Source organism: Rhodnius prolixus, unplaced genomic scaffold (assembly GCF_049639745.1).
Source record: "Rhodnius prolixus isolate KJV_2025 unplaced genomic scaffold, Rpr scaffold_28, whole genome shotgun sequence".
In the NCBI taxonomy this organism is placed as follows: Eukaryota; Metazoa; Arthropoda; class Insecta; order Hemiptera; family Reduviidae; genus Rhodnius; species Rhodnius prolixus.
This window is the reverse complement of record NW_027411618.1, coordinates 1,208,435-1,224,373: the sequence shown is the minus strand read 5'-3', so window position 1 is coordinate 1,224,373 and position 15,939 is coordinate 1,208,435. Positions and strand designations below refer to the sequence as shown.

Below are 15,939 nucleotides of genomic sequence, written 5' to 3'. Positions count from 1 at the left end.
CGATCTCCGGACTTAACCCCAATGGACTATTTTTTGTGGAGACATCTAAAAAATAAACTGTACAGTAATCTTTATCCCGTGGCTTCAGTCGAAAATCTGGAACGTCGAATAACTCTAGCCTGCCTAGATCTAAACCTAACCGATTTCCAAAATTTTTTGTGTGTTTTTTTAGGAGCTCAAATACTATAAAAATATGCAAAAAATATAACGTTCCATTTGAAAAAACAAAGTTGGATGCTGTATCTCGAGATATAGGGGTTTCTCAAATTGGTAGTGATACAATCGTAGAATGTGCTGAAATGGGCACATTAGAGGATAGCTTAACATAACCTTTCCCTAAGATTACCGCTTAAATGAAGTTTATTGGACAAATGTTTCAAATAATAGATATGCATTACTTCAAAAAGTAGGGCGAGGGGGTAAATTTGAACAGAATTTACATTTTCTGTTACAGAGTGCACCAGAATCGTATTATTGAACCTTTTTATTTTGTTTTCTACAACTTTCAAGTCTTCTTAACAGATCTATATCAATAAACAGTTGGTACTTTACATACATACGAGGGTCGTTTGAAAAGTCCGTGCAAAGTCAGAGAGGTAGCACCACTGGCGCGTATCGAGGTTATGTTTAGTTAGTAGCATCTCTTGGAAGAACACACACCAAGTTTCAGCCAGATCGGTCTATTTCTTTGTGTTTGGCATTCGTTTGAATTGAGGAAGTCGAGTGATTTTCAAAAAAGGGACGAAAAAGAATTTCGTGTGTTGATTAAACACTACTTTATGAAAGGCAAAACGCCTCAGGAGACTAAAGAGAAGCTTGATTAACATTATGGTGACTCTGCACCTTCGATTAGAACAGTTTATAAGTGGTTTCAAAATTTTCGGAGTGGCCATATGGGCACAAGTGACGCTGAACGTTCTGGACGCCCTCTTGAGGTTACTACTCCAGAAATCATTGATAATATCCATGATATGGTGATGGATGACAGAAGAGTGAAGGTGCGTGAGATTGCTAGTGCTGTGGGCATCTCGAATGAACGGGTACATAATATTTTGCATGAACATTTGGACATGACAAAGCTATCCGCAAGATGGGTGCCGCGATTGCTCACGCTTGACCAAAAACGAAATCGTGTGAAGTGTTGCAAGGACGGTTTGCAGCTGTTCCAGAAGAATCCGCAGAACTTTAAGCTTCGTTTCGTCACTGTGGATGAAACATGGATACATCACTACACTCCTGAGACCAAAGAACAATCTAAACAATGGGTTACCAAGGGGGAATCTGCGCCAAAAAAGGCGAAGACCGTTCCTTCGGCCGGAAAGATTATGGCGACTGTCTTTTGGGATTCGCAAGGAATAATCCTCATCGACTATCTGGAAAAGGGTAAAACTATTACAGGTGCATATTATTCATCGTTATTGGACCGTTTGAAAACCGAGCTGCAAGAAAAACGCCCACGATTGGCCCACAAAAAAGTCCTTTTCCATCACGACAACGCACCAGCTCACACCTCAGCAGTTGTGGTCGCAAAATTAATGGAAATAGGGTTCCAACTCGTTTCACATCCCCCCTATTCTCCAGACTTGGCTCCCTCGGACTACTATTTGTTCCCCAATATGAAGAAATGGCTGGCGGGAAAAAGATTTTATTCAAACGAGGAGGTGATTGCAGAAACGAATGGCTATTTTTCAGACTTGGATAAATCCTATTATTCGGAAGGGATCAACAAACTAGAGCAGCGTTGGACGAAGTGTATAAGCCTAAAAGGAGACTATGTTGAAAAATAAAAAAGGTTTACCCCAAAAAATTAAGTAGTTTTTATTTTTGCACGGACTTTTCAAACGATCGTACGAGGGTCGAAGGAACGGTCTTCGCCTTTTTTGGCGCAGATTCCTCCTTGGTAACCCATTGTTTAGATTGTTCTTTGGTCTCAGGAGTGTAGTGATGTATCCATGTTTCATTCACAGTGACGAAACGACGCTTAAAGTCCTGCGGATTCTTCTGGAACAGCTGCAAACCGTCCTTGCAACACTTCACACGATTTCGTTTTTGGTCAAGCGTGAGCAATCGCGGCACCCATCTTGCTGATAGCTTTGTCATGTCCAAATGTTCATGCAAAATATTATGTACCCGTTCATTCGAGATGCCCACAGCACTAGCAATCTCACGCACCTTCACTCTTCTGTCATCCACTTTTCAAACGACCCTCGTATCTATATTATGTTAATTTAAAAATGTTGTGTCAAATGTTAATATCTGCCCCACTGGTGTGGTAGCTTTGAACACAATATAAAATAGAAAGAAATGATATTACTTTACTCTGAATCTACCTTCTATCAGTTATTTCTCTCACTACTACATTACTTTCTCTTTTAAACCACTGAAATCTAGTTCAAAAATCAAGAATGACTCAGTTTGGGATGTTGTACCCGAAGTGATGGGTTTAGGAAGTTTGAACAAAATATTCGGTTTGTTGCGCTTCTTGATGTAGGTTCGGACCACTTTACCCTTCTCTGCGATTAAACAAAAAAGAAAAGTCACAAACTTGCAGGAGTCGGTAGGGTACATTTTAACTGTGATGCTGAAATGTGCGCCCTCTCCTTCCATAAAAGAAAATATAATATCCAACACTTTTTTGCAAGCAAATCGACTTTTGTAAGTACTAGGTTTGAAAATACGAATTCCAAATGTTAATATGGACTAACAATACTTACACCTTGTCCACTACAAATCTTCACAATACACTTCCAAAGCTGCACCAAAATATTTTACTTCCACCTTACAAAATATAACATTCCTAAATCCTGGACTTTACAAACAATGAAAACGAAGGGAAACTCTGTCAATTATACAACAGGTCTACCACAAAATATGGAGAAAATTACCAATCATAAATGTTTTAAATATTTGGCGTGAAATTAAAACTGTTCAAAGGTTAAAAGAAATCACTGAAATCATTTTTTAATATAATAGCAAAAACTAAAGGAACGGATTAGCTGAGCGGTTAGCATAATGGATTCTCACGCAGAGATTTCGGGTTCGAATCCAGCTGATGACCTTTAGATTTTCTCTTCCTAGGAGCTTCTTAGAGCTCACTTTCCAGCTAATGACGTTCGATGTTGACGCGCCTCATAGTAAATAAATAACTGAAACTCTTAAAGTATTATTTCTGGAGAGTGTCCTACATTTTAACTATGAGCAGCATATCTCCATTTTACTTTTTTCTATATCGTGAAGATGTCCAGCTAAACGTGTAAGACATTGCGTGTTCGTAGTCTTGTAAAGTGCAACAATAATTTGATTCAGTAGCTGAATGAGCTTTAGTATAGGTTACTAAAACTGAATTTTGGGCGGATTTGGTGCGATTTTTGTGTGGTTTAGTACATTGTGCTGGATAAAACTTATTTCCCTAGTTTATTGCATAAATGAAAAACTGCCTTCTATGCGACAACATGCTTATTTCATCTGATGCTATGTTGGGTTTGTTTGCATTGAAGACTTCTCTATCCAGTTCCTTATTCTGAAATACCTAGGGTTCAATAGTCTTTATATCCAGTGCTCTGGGTCTCCTCATTTTGTCTTGCTGGAAAAACCCTCACCGTTTGTCTGCAAAAAGCTCCTGGATAGAATGAAAGGAAAAGCGAGGAGAGGGTAGTGTGCTTTTAGAGCAGGCACTTCCTGCAACAAGCATGCGCCTTGATCCAAACTGGAGAATAACCCACCACTTGCCAACCCACGGAGGAGGTGGGATAGAGGGTTAATGTTCACCACCCAAAACCACCCACTCCTGCCCGTTCGTACGACCAAAGTTTTCCACCCCGAATTTACCCCCACCAAGCCGCCAATTGCACGGAGGGGTAGTACAATTCAAAGACTGCGGTACTTCAGCTCGGTTGTATCAAAAAGCAGTTGTACGGGAACCCGCTCGCGGAGAAGCCGGCAGTCAGAAAACAATTTTCACCTCCCCCTAAATTTAAAAATAATGTTGATTAAAATTTCAAATTAAATTTTCAGTCCCCCAGCACCAAATAAATCTCCACCCCCCTTAAGCTCCCCAAAAACCGTTTAAATTAAAAAAAATAAATAAATTGTGACCCCATTACTGGGATTATTTAGAAATATATTCACCGTGGCAGGTAAGTCATAGAACCTGATTATCAATTTATATTGTATATTTAAAATTTATAGGCTAGAAATGGTGTAAAAGCATTTGGCTAAGCATGGCCAAAATGTTTTAACAGAAATATTCCAAAATAACCCATTTTTACCTTAAATATTATATAGGTGGTTGATCTGTACTTAGTACCTTTTTTTTTAAAAACAATTTTTGGATTTCGAATTCCAAATTCCACATAAAGGTGGTAAGATTTGTAAATTGTACTGACTGTGGCACGTTCCAGATGCTAGTAATACTCCATAATATTGTATATTGGTGGCAGAACTGTAAAACTGCACTGTCTTCAATGCACTTATAGAGATGGAGGTTCTATTACTTTTGAATTTATATTGCTTCACAGATCGGTTAACTAACTCTGATTCATTCACAGAAACAAGGTTACAAATCTCCTTTAATAAGTCATAAATGATAGATCAGTACATTGCACAACTTCAGAGCTGTTTCTCAAGTTCTTGGAGTTTCCTTTTACTATGTGATAGGAAATATGTACAACTATCTGGCGTTGGGTACTTGATGGGTGAGGTTACAGATTCTATCAGAGTGAAATAGGTCGTGCAAAAATCTGTTTACTAACTCTGGATCATTTTGGTGGCAAGCATTGGTACCATTTCGGTGGGCTTCAGAGGCCATGCTTGGAGTTCCGTTTAAAATTTAGTAATGGTAGGAAACGAGTACATTGTACTGAAACAGCTACTTTCAGAGGTAAGTTGGCCTGGACCAAATTGGTAAGATATATAGGTAGGTCATTGCTTTAAGCTAGTTCTTAGACATTACTGAGAGGTATGTGGTAGTTGTTCAGATTGTACAGACTTTTGGCCGTTCTGAATTGCTCTCTAAGGAGGCATATAAAAGGTAGTATATCTGTACACTGTACTGGACTTGATGGCACTTTATTGGTATGGCTACAGATCATATAAATAATGTATTCAGCTTCTAAATACAAGTTTGTTCTTAAGTCAAAAATAAGTGGATTTTATAATGTAATTGGTGCGCCCGTGTGTGTGTTTAAAATAGACAGAGAGCGCGCTCGTGTGAAAGAGAGATTGGTAGTTTGTAGGTGAACAAAAATATCTCAGTATTCTCTAAAAGCAAAAAATCACAGCCACTTTGATTTGATTATTTTGAAAAAGGCACACAATGTAATTTTTTTTTTTTTCCCTAAACCGCGTGTTCATTATACATTCATCAATTAGTAACTTATTATTTGCATATTTTTTTTTTGTTAATGAACGAGGGTCTAGACATTTGATTATGAATTAAATAAATTTTCGAATTTTCGAATTAGTACCTTACAAATTGTAGTTACAGAGAAAGTTTTTAGGAAATATTAGAGTAATTTTATAGGAAATATCCGAAATCTCCAGTGGCCGGAAGTGTATTTTGTTCTTTTAGAAAAATAGGTAAGAATCGCAGAAAGCTGAAACTCTAAATTCAAATTGCGCCGCCGTACAAATGCTACGTAGTGATCCAAATCTCTCAACTGGTAGAGAATTTACCGAATATGGATTTGTTTTGAAATTGCTACCTTAACCATTTTGTCTAAACTTCATATATGGATTAAAAGTTTTTGTTTGAATAATTTTTCAATAATAAAGTTTGAAAGTAGTGCGAGTTTTGAAACCAGGGTTTTTAATATTAAATACATGGTAGATCTGTACATTGCACTAATTCGAGAACCATGTTGTGAGCATGGTTAAACTTGCAGTCATCCACAGCTTGGGAATTAGGTTAGAAAGTACTTTTAGTGGTGTATTTTGTAGTGATTCTATAATAAATGGTAGAAATGTACAATTTTACTAACATGTTAAACTGTAGAGACATGTATAACTTGTAGTTACCCCAATGCTAAGTTGTGGATCCAGTGTAAAATTTTTATAGATTTTTTTTGGCAATTTCAAGACATTCTGGTAATATCACATATCGATGGTAGTATCTCTGTTCGTTGTACTAACTTTTTGGCACATTATAAGCATGCACTAATGTTACAGTTTTAAGTACAATAATATCGGGTTGGCAAATAAGTTCGTTCGGTTTTTATTTTGGTACAGATTCATTCCGATTTTCTTTTTTAATTTTCGGCGCAAGCGCAGAACTCGATTGTTCATTTGGAAGATTATGTTAAGCTTAACCTTTCTATGAATTTCGGTTTAACAAACATTACTATTGCGCTTACTGCTTAGCTGTAAAGATGGAAGAAAATAAAGTGCATTTTCGTCATATTTTGCTCTTTTATTTTAGAAAGGGCAAACGAGCTGCAGAGGCTCATAAAAAAATATGTTTTATATAGGGTGATGATGCCCTAACAGAACGCGTGTGCCAAAAGTGGTTTACCAAATTCTGTTCTGGAGATTTTGACATTAATGATGAGCCCTGCTCCGGTCGCCCGACCGAGATTAATTCAGATGATGACAAGAGCGTAATCGGTGATGATCCATGCGAATCGGTGAGTGAGATAGCAATAGCACTTAACATATACTATACGAGCTCCAAAAATCATTGGCGCCTGCTGGGATACGTTTCTCGGCTCAATTTTTGGGTACTGCATGAATTAACCGAGGCCAACTTAGCCACTCGCATATCCATTTGCGATTCGTTGCGGAAACGTCAAAAAAATACCCATTTTTAAAGCGGATGGTAACGGGAGATGAAAATGGATCGTCTACGATAATGTAGTGCTTAAAAGATCATGGAAGCACTGCAGTGAGCCGCCGCAAACAAGCTCGAAGGCGGAATTGCATCAGAAGAAGATTATGCTCTCCGTATGGTGGGATTATAAAGGTATCATCTATTACGAGCTGGTACCGTCAGGCAAAACAATTGATTCAACTGCATTAACTGCTAGCAGTTAACCAAACTGGACCATGCAATCCGCACAAAACGTCCAGAATTGGCAAATCGCAAAGGTGTCGTCTCCCACCACGAGAAGGCCAGACCGCATACGTCATTGACCACTCGGAATAAACTGCTGAGATGTTTTGCCTCATCCTCCTTATTCACCGGACCTGGCACCTTCTAATTATCATTTATTCTGATAGTTGCAGAACTCCATGAAGTTTCGATAATGAGAAGACTGTCAAAAAACATTTTGATTGGTTTTTCGACGTTAAGCCACAGACGTCCTACGAACGTGGTATAATGAAGTTGGTGGAAAGATGGCAAGAAGTTATCAATAAGAATGGTCAATATATAATTGATTAAAATTTATTCTGTGTATAAAAAAAATTGTTATTTATTCCTCCCTCAAAAACCGAACGAACTTATTTGCCAACCCTATACAAACAAGAACTAAATTTTTTCTATGCAAATCAATGTTGATTACCTTTTATTATATCTAGTTTGTCTTGCTATAAAAATAGAGAAAATATTGTTCCAAACTTTTTAAGATCAAATCACAGGAAATATTTTATTTAATTTGTATTTTTTAAATAAATCTATATTTAAGTAAATTCCATATCATTCATACCATTTAATATACAAACATTAAACGTAACTAAATAACTTATTAAATCACTTATTTAAATTTTAAGAAACGTAAAATGAAAACAAGTTGATACTTTATATTTTCAATCCGATTTATAAATATAAAGTGAAATGCGCAAAAATTTGATGTGAACACTTACACAAATTCCTCTTATAACTGTTTACGAAATCAAATTTTCTTGAAACTCAAAAAATTTATGCTAAAAAAAAAAGTAGTTGACTTCAACATAACTTTAATGGTACCATTTTTCGTCGGTTATACTTGCGATAGAGTGGCCAAACGTTTGGCTACACATTTGATGCTAATAAATATTTTACTGGAATATAATCCCGAAATATGCTCAATTTATAGAAAAAAAAAATTAAGTTCACCTCACTCTAAGAAGAATGCTTAAGATAATTTCGTTTGTTATTAGTATAGCAAGTTTAAAATGAAAATTATTATAGTATTTTTCGAGACCAACTCAAAAATCAATATTTAAAATAGCCTAATAATTTAATACCATATTAATAATAAACAGGTGGTAAAACAGTAAAATTTACAAATAAAAAATAGCACGTTAGAGATAAGCCTAACTATTCATCTCGCCAAAAAGTGCTCTTACTCGAATTTTCCTGAAACTAAAAATTGTAAAAACTTATAGTTTTAGATCTATTTTTGGGAAAATCTCAACAGAAAAATTTATTTAGTAAAAATAGTATTTCTAGATTCATCTATTTTTCACTTAAATTGTGTATTAAATTTCGGCGTTTTTTTGTTTTTGAGTAGTATTAAATTAAATACACAATTTGATCAAAATTAATGCAACACTTTGAAGTGCAACATCTATTTCTTTAAATTAATTTGAAAAAAAAAAATAATAACTGTAACAGTTCTTCTATAAAATATACTAATTGCTAACGAGGCGCCACGATAGCCGAGCGGTAAGAGGCGAGACCTGTGAAGCTAATATGTATTGTGGTGTACTGGGTTCGATTCCCGGTTTAGAAGCCTTGGATTTTATATAATGGTTAATAAAAAGAAATTTACTGTAAAGTATGTTTGCTAGTCGCCTCCGTCCACGACACCTAATTGGTAGTTAGATGGTAAAGACTGTCAGAAAAAAATTGACATTACTTACTAATTTCTAACACATTATTTGGGCCATATGTTTTCCTGTAAGATCATCTTGTCGGCGTAGTGATGCACTCTGAAGGAGTGAAATAAAGGAATAGATGGTCAGCAGTCTGATCATGATTAGCCTGAAGAACAAGTAGTGTTGATGTAGAATACTGTTAAACTTTTTTTGGTGAACGATTGGTTAATCCAAGGGTGCAAAAAATGATTATTGCTAAATTCACTCAAACCTTGAACCCAGGGGGACTAGATCGTCTTCAGGAGTACCTAAGCAGTCAGGACCGAAATCACCAACCTTTAAGGCAAATACCTGTAATGTAAAACAAATTACAGTTTTTCATAAGTTGAAAGCTTGGTATTGATACGAATTATGACAGAAATTGGTAATAATTTATCTAATTCCACTAATTTTACTAAATATTCGAATTATGATTACAAGTAAAGTAAAGTAATTGCCTATTTTTTCAGGCAGGCTTTACGTCCAGCTACCAAATTATGTGTCGTGGACGAAGGTGACTAGCAAACATACTTCACTGTAAATTTCTTTTATTAACCATTAAATAAAATCCAAGGCCTCTAGTCCGGGAATCGAACCCAGCACCACAATACATATTAGCTTTACAGGTCTCGCCTCTAACCGCTCGGCTACCGTGGCGCCTGTGATTACAAACATAAATCTAAAACTTTTATTTAAAATATTATTTTTACCTGAAATTTGTAATTAAGGAAGTGCCTCTAAAGTGCCACTTTTTGTTTTTTTTGTGAAATTTATTCTCCTACTTCTTATGAACGGTTTAAAAGGATTAAAATCCATATTAAAAGAAAATTTCTCAAATTGAAGCTTTACTCCTCCCGTGGATTATTAACGTTTTTGAGATTTTTTACGAAATGGCTTCTAGGTTTTTTTGCAAACTTCGTACATATGTTACCGTGAAAGAGTCCGAAATTGGAGCATGTCCAAGATTCGCTTGGTGTATGTCCGAATATTTGGTTTAAATTGTTGCAATAAATAAGATTGTGTAACGTCAGTCACATAATTAAGTTTATTATTAGTATAAAAATATTTTTGTTACGTTTTTACGTCATACTTTATTATTAAAACATATAATATATGTCAAAATATGAGATAGCTTAAGTAACAGCACATGTAAATAAACTGTTGCACTTAAAACGGACAGTATATTCTAAATGAGAAAACAAAATAAATTAAATTATGAACTTAATTATGCGATTGACATTATACAATTTTATTTATAGCAACAACTTAAACCAAATATTTGGTCTTTCACCAAGCGACTCTGTGAATCTCAAAATACTTATATCAAGTAAATCTTGACATTCTCCAATTTCAGCACTTATCTCGGTACCACATAAATTATATCCATATAGATTTATTGTTTTTACTTGTATCATCTTTCTACAAAAATAAAACCTTTTTTAAGGCCAGTTTTGGAGAGAAGTTGGATAGATTTTCTTAGTTAGTTACATTTACAGTATAATGTAGGACTTTTTTTTTTTAAACTGTAAAATATTGATTAAGAATCTTTGATTTTGATTTGATCTTTGATTATATTTGCTGACTAACAGCAACAGTCCAGCGAGTGTAGTGCGAGACAAATAAAATCTATTTTATCCAGTACAGCGGTACCTAACCACATTTTCAGTTTAAATAAGATTCAGAAATTAGGATTTTGAGGAAATGAATAAGTAAAAGTAATGCCTATTTTTTACATCCAACCACCGATTGTGTCGCGGACGGAGGCGAATATAGCAAACACAGATTTAACTATAAATTTCTTTTATTAACCATTAAATAAAAAAAATCCAAGGCTTATAGACCGGGAATCGAACCCAGTACCTACAAGTACATGTTTAGCTTTGCTGGCCTCGCCATTAACCACTTGGCTATCGTGGCGCCTTAAAACTTTGTTTACATGCAAATCTATTAAATAAATTTCCTTTTCTTAGAAATTTATTTAAACGTGTTTCCATAGTAGGGTAGTCTTAACAACAAGATAAAGTCCTTTTCAAGACATTTGTATTAATATAGTTAATATTTTAGACTCATAAATTGTTTTAATAAAATTCTAAAAGTATCTTCTGTATTTTACCTCTTTTCAGAACGATTTTTTTTTCTTTTTGATTAATTGATAGCGTTTCATCTAAACTTATAGACTTATCAAGTAGTTGGAAACTTTATATCACGGAATATTGATTTAAGTGATGAAGTAGAGAAAAGCTGTAACGTAGCATTTGCTTCAACATTACCATTTTTACTATGCAGTGAAGATTCATAATAAGATTGTCGTTAATAAAGGTCTTTTTTTTTTTGTACCAATTCCTAAGGTTCAGGTAAAATTTAAAACTTTATATGGCGCTAAGATGAAATCATGTTCACGCTGGATGATTTTTATCAATTTTCTTTTACTAAGTTGAAAGAGATTGCTGTTAAAGTGGTGCATTTTTTGATTTTGCCAAAAATATACGTCTTTCGATCACCAAAAAAGGGTTATTTGTTTGTTTCTTTTTTAACAAAATATTATCTAGCCGATTATGTTTAGTGATATCTGTATTTTATGTAATAAAGAGCCAGAATCATTGAACCATATTTGATTTACTTTTTCTGCCTTGAATCAATTAATCTTAAAATATTTACACAACTATGAATACTGTGTTAGTTTACTGGTAAATGATCTTCATAACACTCAAAAACTGAATAATATTTACAACTATTTCCTTACACGTCATGTTCATAAAGGATCTTATAAATTAATAATTATTTGTTTTATTAATAGTTATTTGTTGTATTTTTTCGAAGTAATCTTTTTTAGTGTATTTTGATGCATACGAGGGTCGTTTGAAAAGTCCGTGCAAAGTCAGAGAGATAGCACCACTGGCGCGTATCAAGGTTATGTTTAGTTAGTAGCATCTCTTGGAAGAACACACACCAAGTTTCAGCCAGATCGGTCTATTTCTTTGTGTTTGGCATTCGTTTGAATCGAGGAAGTCGAGTGATTTACAAAAAATGGACGAAAAAGAATTTCGTGTGTTGATTAAACACTACTTTATGAAAGGCAAAACGCCTCAGGAGACTAAAGAGAAGCTTGATAAACATTATGGTGACTCTGCACCTTCGATTAGAACAGTTTATAAGTGGTTTCAAAATTTTCGGAGTGGCCATACGGACACAAGTGACGCTGAACGTTCTGGACGCCCTGTTGAGGTTACTACTCCAGAAATCATTGATAAAATCCATGATATGGTGATGGATGACAGAAGAGTGAAGGTGCGTGAGATTGCTAGTGCTGTGGGCATCTCGAATGAACGGGTACATAATATTTTGCATCAACATTTGGACATGACAAAGCTATCCGCAAGATGGGTGCCGCGATTGCTCACGCTAGACCAAAAACGAAATCGTGTGAAGTGTTGCAAGGACGGTTTACAGCTGTTCCAGAAGAATCCGCAGGACTTTAAGCGTCGTTTCGTCACTGTGGATGAAACATGGATACATCACTACACTCCTGAGACCAAAGAACAATCTAAACAATGGGTTACCAAGGGGGAATCTGCGCCAAAAAAGGCGAAGACCGTTCCTTCGGCCGGAAAGATTATGGCGACTGTCTTTTGGGATTCGCAAGGAATAATCCTCATCGACTATCTGGAAAAGGGTAAAACTATTACAGGTGCATATTATTCATCGTTATTGGACCGTTTGAAAACCGAGCTACAAGAAAAACGCCCACGATTGGCCCACAAAAAAAGTCCTTTTCCATCACGACAACGCACCAGCTCACACCTCAGCAGTTGTGGTCGCAAAATTAATGGAAATAGGGTTCCAACTCGTTTCACATCCCCCCTATTCTCCAGACTTGGCTCCCTCGGACTACTATTTGTTCCCCAATATGAAGAAATGGCTGGCGGGAAAAAGATTTTTCAGACTTGGACAAATCCTATTATTCGGAAGGGATCAACAAACTAGAGCAGCGTTGGACGAAGTGTATAAGCCTAAAAGGAGACTATGTTGAAAAATAAAAAAGGTTTACCCCAAAAAATTAAGTAGTTTTTATTTTTGCACGCACTTTTCAAACGACCCTCGTATTTATTTTCTTAGCATTGCCAACAATTTTTCTACCGTTTCTTTTTGTTTCACGATTGAGTGGCTTCATTTACTTATTTAAGCTTATAATATTGTTACGAAAGTTTCATTTATTTATTCTTGTAAATCAAGAATAAATTATTTTTCTATTGATTTATTTGCAATCTTCTAATTTTTCAACTTCAATTTGTCATCAATAAAAACAACTTTTTGCTTATTGATACTTATTGATGACCGCCCCTCGATATTCCCAAAAATCATCTATCAACAACGGTCGAAAAAACCAAAACCATCATATAAATAATTGTTATTAAAATAGTGTCTTTCTTTGGTCAAAATAGAAAATAATCTCATTATGTTTAGATTTGAATCACTCAGCTATTATGGTTTTGGTCAAAATTCCATCAACCTATAATATCATTTTACTTATTTTGTTTTTCACGAATTTCCTGCAACGGAAAAACTATTTTACTTACACCCGGTTATTTTGTACACTTGTTATCAACTCCGTTTGAGTTTTGCATAAAAAATTAACTATTTTGTATACGCCTAACTGAAAAGCTTGAAGAATGCGCGTTTAATGTGCCATAAGTCCATACAATGTACAGTTCTACTACTTGTTGGAATCCAAGTATGAAGAATAAATCTGGTTAAACCGGATTTGTGACTTTACAGAATAATGATTTTTTTTTTTTTTTTAAATTGAATTGAATTTAAAATACTTCAGTTCGTTGCAATTGCACAAGGAACAACGAACATATTGCTTTGCGTGTCCTGTAGATGCATTTATTTTTTTTTGGTTTCTAAAAAAAATAAAAAATACTGAAGTATCATAAAATGTAGCACTTTCAGTAATTTTATTTTTATTTCATTTATTTATTTTTAGCAAAAAGTATGGCCAATTGTCTTTAGTATTTTTCGGGTTCCACTATAATCTAGGGTTTCTAAACATATCGTCACTTTCCTTATTTTCCTTTTAACAGTTCAATTTTGTTAATAAGAATTCTTAAGTTAAATTAATTTAGTGGATTAATATTCTATATTTTGCAAAATTTAAAAAAAAATGTCTCACACGATTTTTCTCTAATTTTAAATTCCAAAATCCAAAACATATTCAACTCTTTCTCTCATTGTGATTGGTAAAATTTAATAAAATTTTTACCCTTATCCATCATAAAAAATTAATTCTCTCATTTTTAGAAAATAGTTCTTATGATTTTTATTTAATTTAATTAATTAATTTTTTTGAATGCACACTGTACACCTGTAGGTCTATTACTTTTATTTAAAATAATGTTTTAAGATAAATTTTAGATTTATGGAACTCCAGGAACGAAAGAATGAAGAGGCTATTCTCTAAAATGCTATTACTGTTTATTATAATGAATATTAATGAGTTAGAACCTTGAGAATAGTAGTAAGAGAAAGTCGAGTGAGTGTGTTCACACCAGATTCCGAGTTTGGAGAATATTAATGAGTTAGAACCTTGAGAATAGAAGTAAGAGAAGGTCGTGTGAGTGTTCACTTCAGATTCTGAGTTTGGGGAATATTAATGAGTTAGAACCTTGAGAATAGTAGTAAGAGAAGGTCGTGTGAGTGTTCACTTCAGATTCTGAGTTTGGGGAATATTAATGAGTTAGAACCTTGAGAATAGTAGTGGGAGAAAGGCGTGTGAGTTAAAAAAATATGATCTTTAATTAAAAAAATTTATGTAGACATTCTTTTGATTGCTAAAAGGTTTTTAGTTTAATTTCGTGACTTAAATATTCCATTTCTTTTTGCTCTAATGCTTTATAAAATTGTAAACATACTGATCTATCACTTATAATATCAGCAAGAAACCAAATATTATAGATTTATTCTTAGAAAACTTAAGGAAAAAAATTTTAACTGCACAAAAAGGGGTGCGTGACGTGCATAAATTGTTCGCGTTTACTGAGGGGGACTTGTGCCCCCTTGAGGGTACCTAGTAAATACATGATGATCACACATACATACACACGCCCCCTCACATACACGCACACTCTCTCATGGACACCAGCAATAAATGCAATAACAAAGACTCAAAATCCACCCTAGGATAATGACCGTGTAAACCCATTGGGTACAATCAGTCGCACTCTCTGCTGTAGCACTTTCTACCTATAATCCCCTGTAGATTTGTCATGGGTATGGATTTTAAAATTTTAAACTATAGTTTGTTTGCGCTAGATCATCTCTTGTACATCAAATACTCTATTAAAAAATAGTTATTCTAGAAAATGTTAAACCATACTTCTTTGAATGGAATTAAATCTATCGCGAATCCCAACCAGCATTTTAAAATCATTTAATGAATATTTCATTCATTGGTACTTTAGGTAAACTTTCGGCTAATTTTTTAAGGATATAACTGGAAGAGATATTAATACATATGGAATTAAAAGGAATAAGCCACTGCTGAATCTTTCCAGAATCCATGGATAATCACTCCTGGAATTCCAGATTTAAATAAAATCTGTCCATCGAAAGAACTTATAGAACAAATATTTTAAAATACCTTGCCACTTTTCTTTAAAATTGCTTAACATCTAATGCATAAGGAAATAGAGAATATTTTAAGAACGCTTTTATTAGCAGCCATATTCAAATAAAATTAGCAAATGCCAGATTGATATTGAATAACATACCCAATTTTCTTTTACTCATTTTTCGATAAAATAACAATATTTTTAACTCTACTGTTTCTGCCTTACATTAGGAGGGCAAATACAAAAAGTATAATATGGGTAAAATTTTGATTTTTAATGTTTTTGGAGACACAACAATTTTGTATTGCATAATTCGATAATTCATGAAATACCAATGGGGGAAAAATTAGTAAGAAATTTTTTAAAAGTAATTTTTTATTGAAATGATTAGCAATAAAGAATTGACCAATTGTAGTGCCAAGTGTGAAATGTAGGAGGTCTATTGGACCAATAGGAAATTAGATGGCCACACCTCCTTCAAATAGGCCACTCCCTGATTTATCAGTACATAAATTATATTAATATAAAATTTTTGGGTTCGTTAAATTTAAATATT

At 34.2% G+C, this 15,939-nt stretch overlaps 1 protein-coding gene across 1 annotated transcript in view; it reads left to right on the top strand.

Moving 5' to 3' along the window:
• The first annotated feature begins 4,065 nt into the window (after positions 1 to 4,065).
• Positions 4,066 to 15,939, top strand: part of Ten-m (teneurin transmembrane protein Ten-m) — a 308,949-nt gene continuing 297,075 nt past the window's right edge. Inside the window, exon 1 of the mRNA XM_074134744.1 lies at positions 4,066 to 4,136. The gene's annotated coding sequence lies outside the window, so the exon portion shown is untranslated. The remainder of the gene's footprint in view (positions 4,137 to 15,939) is intronic.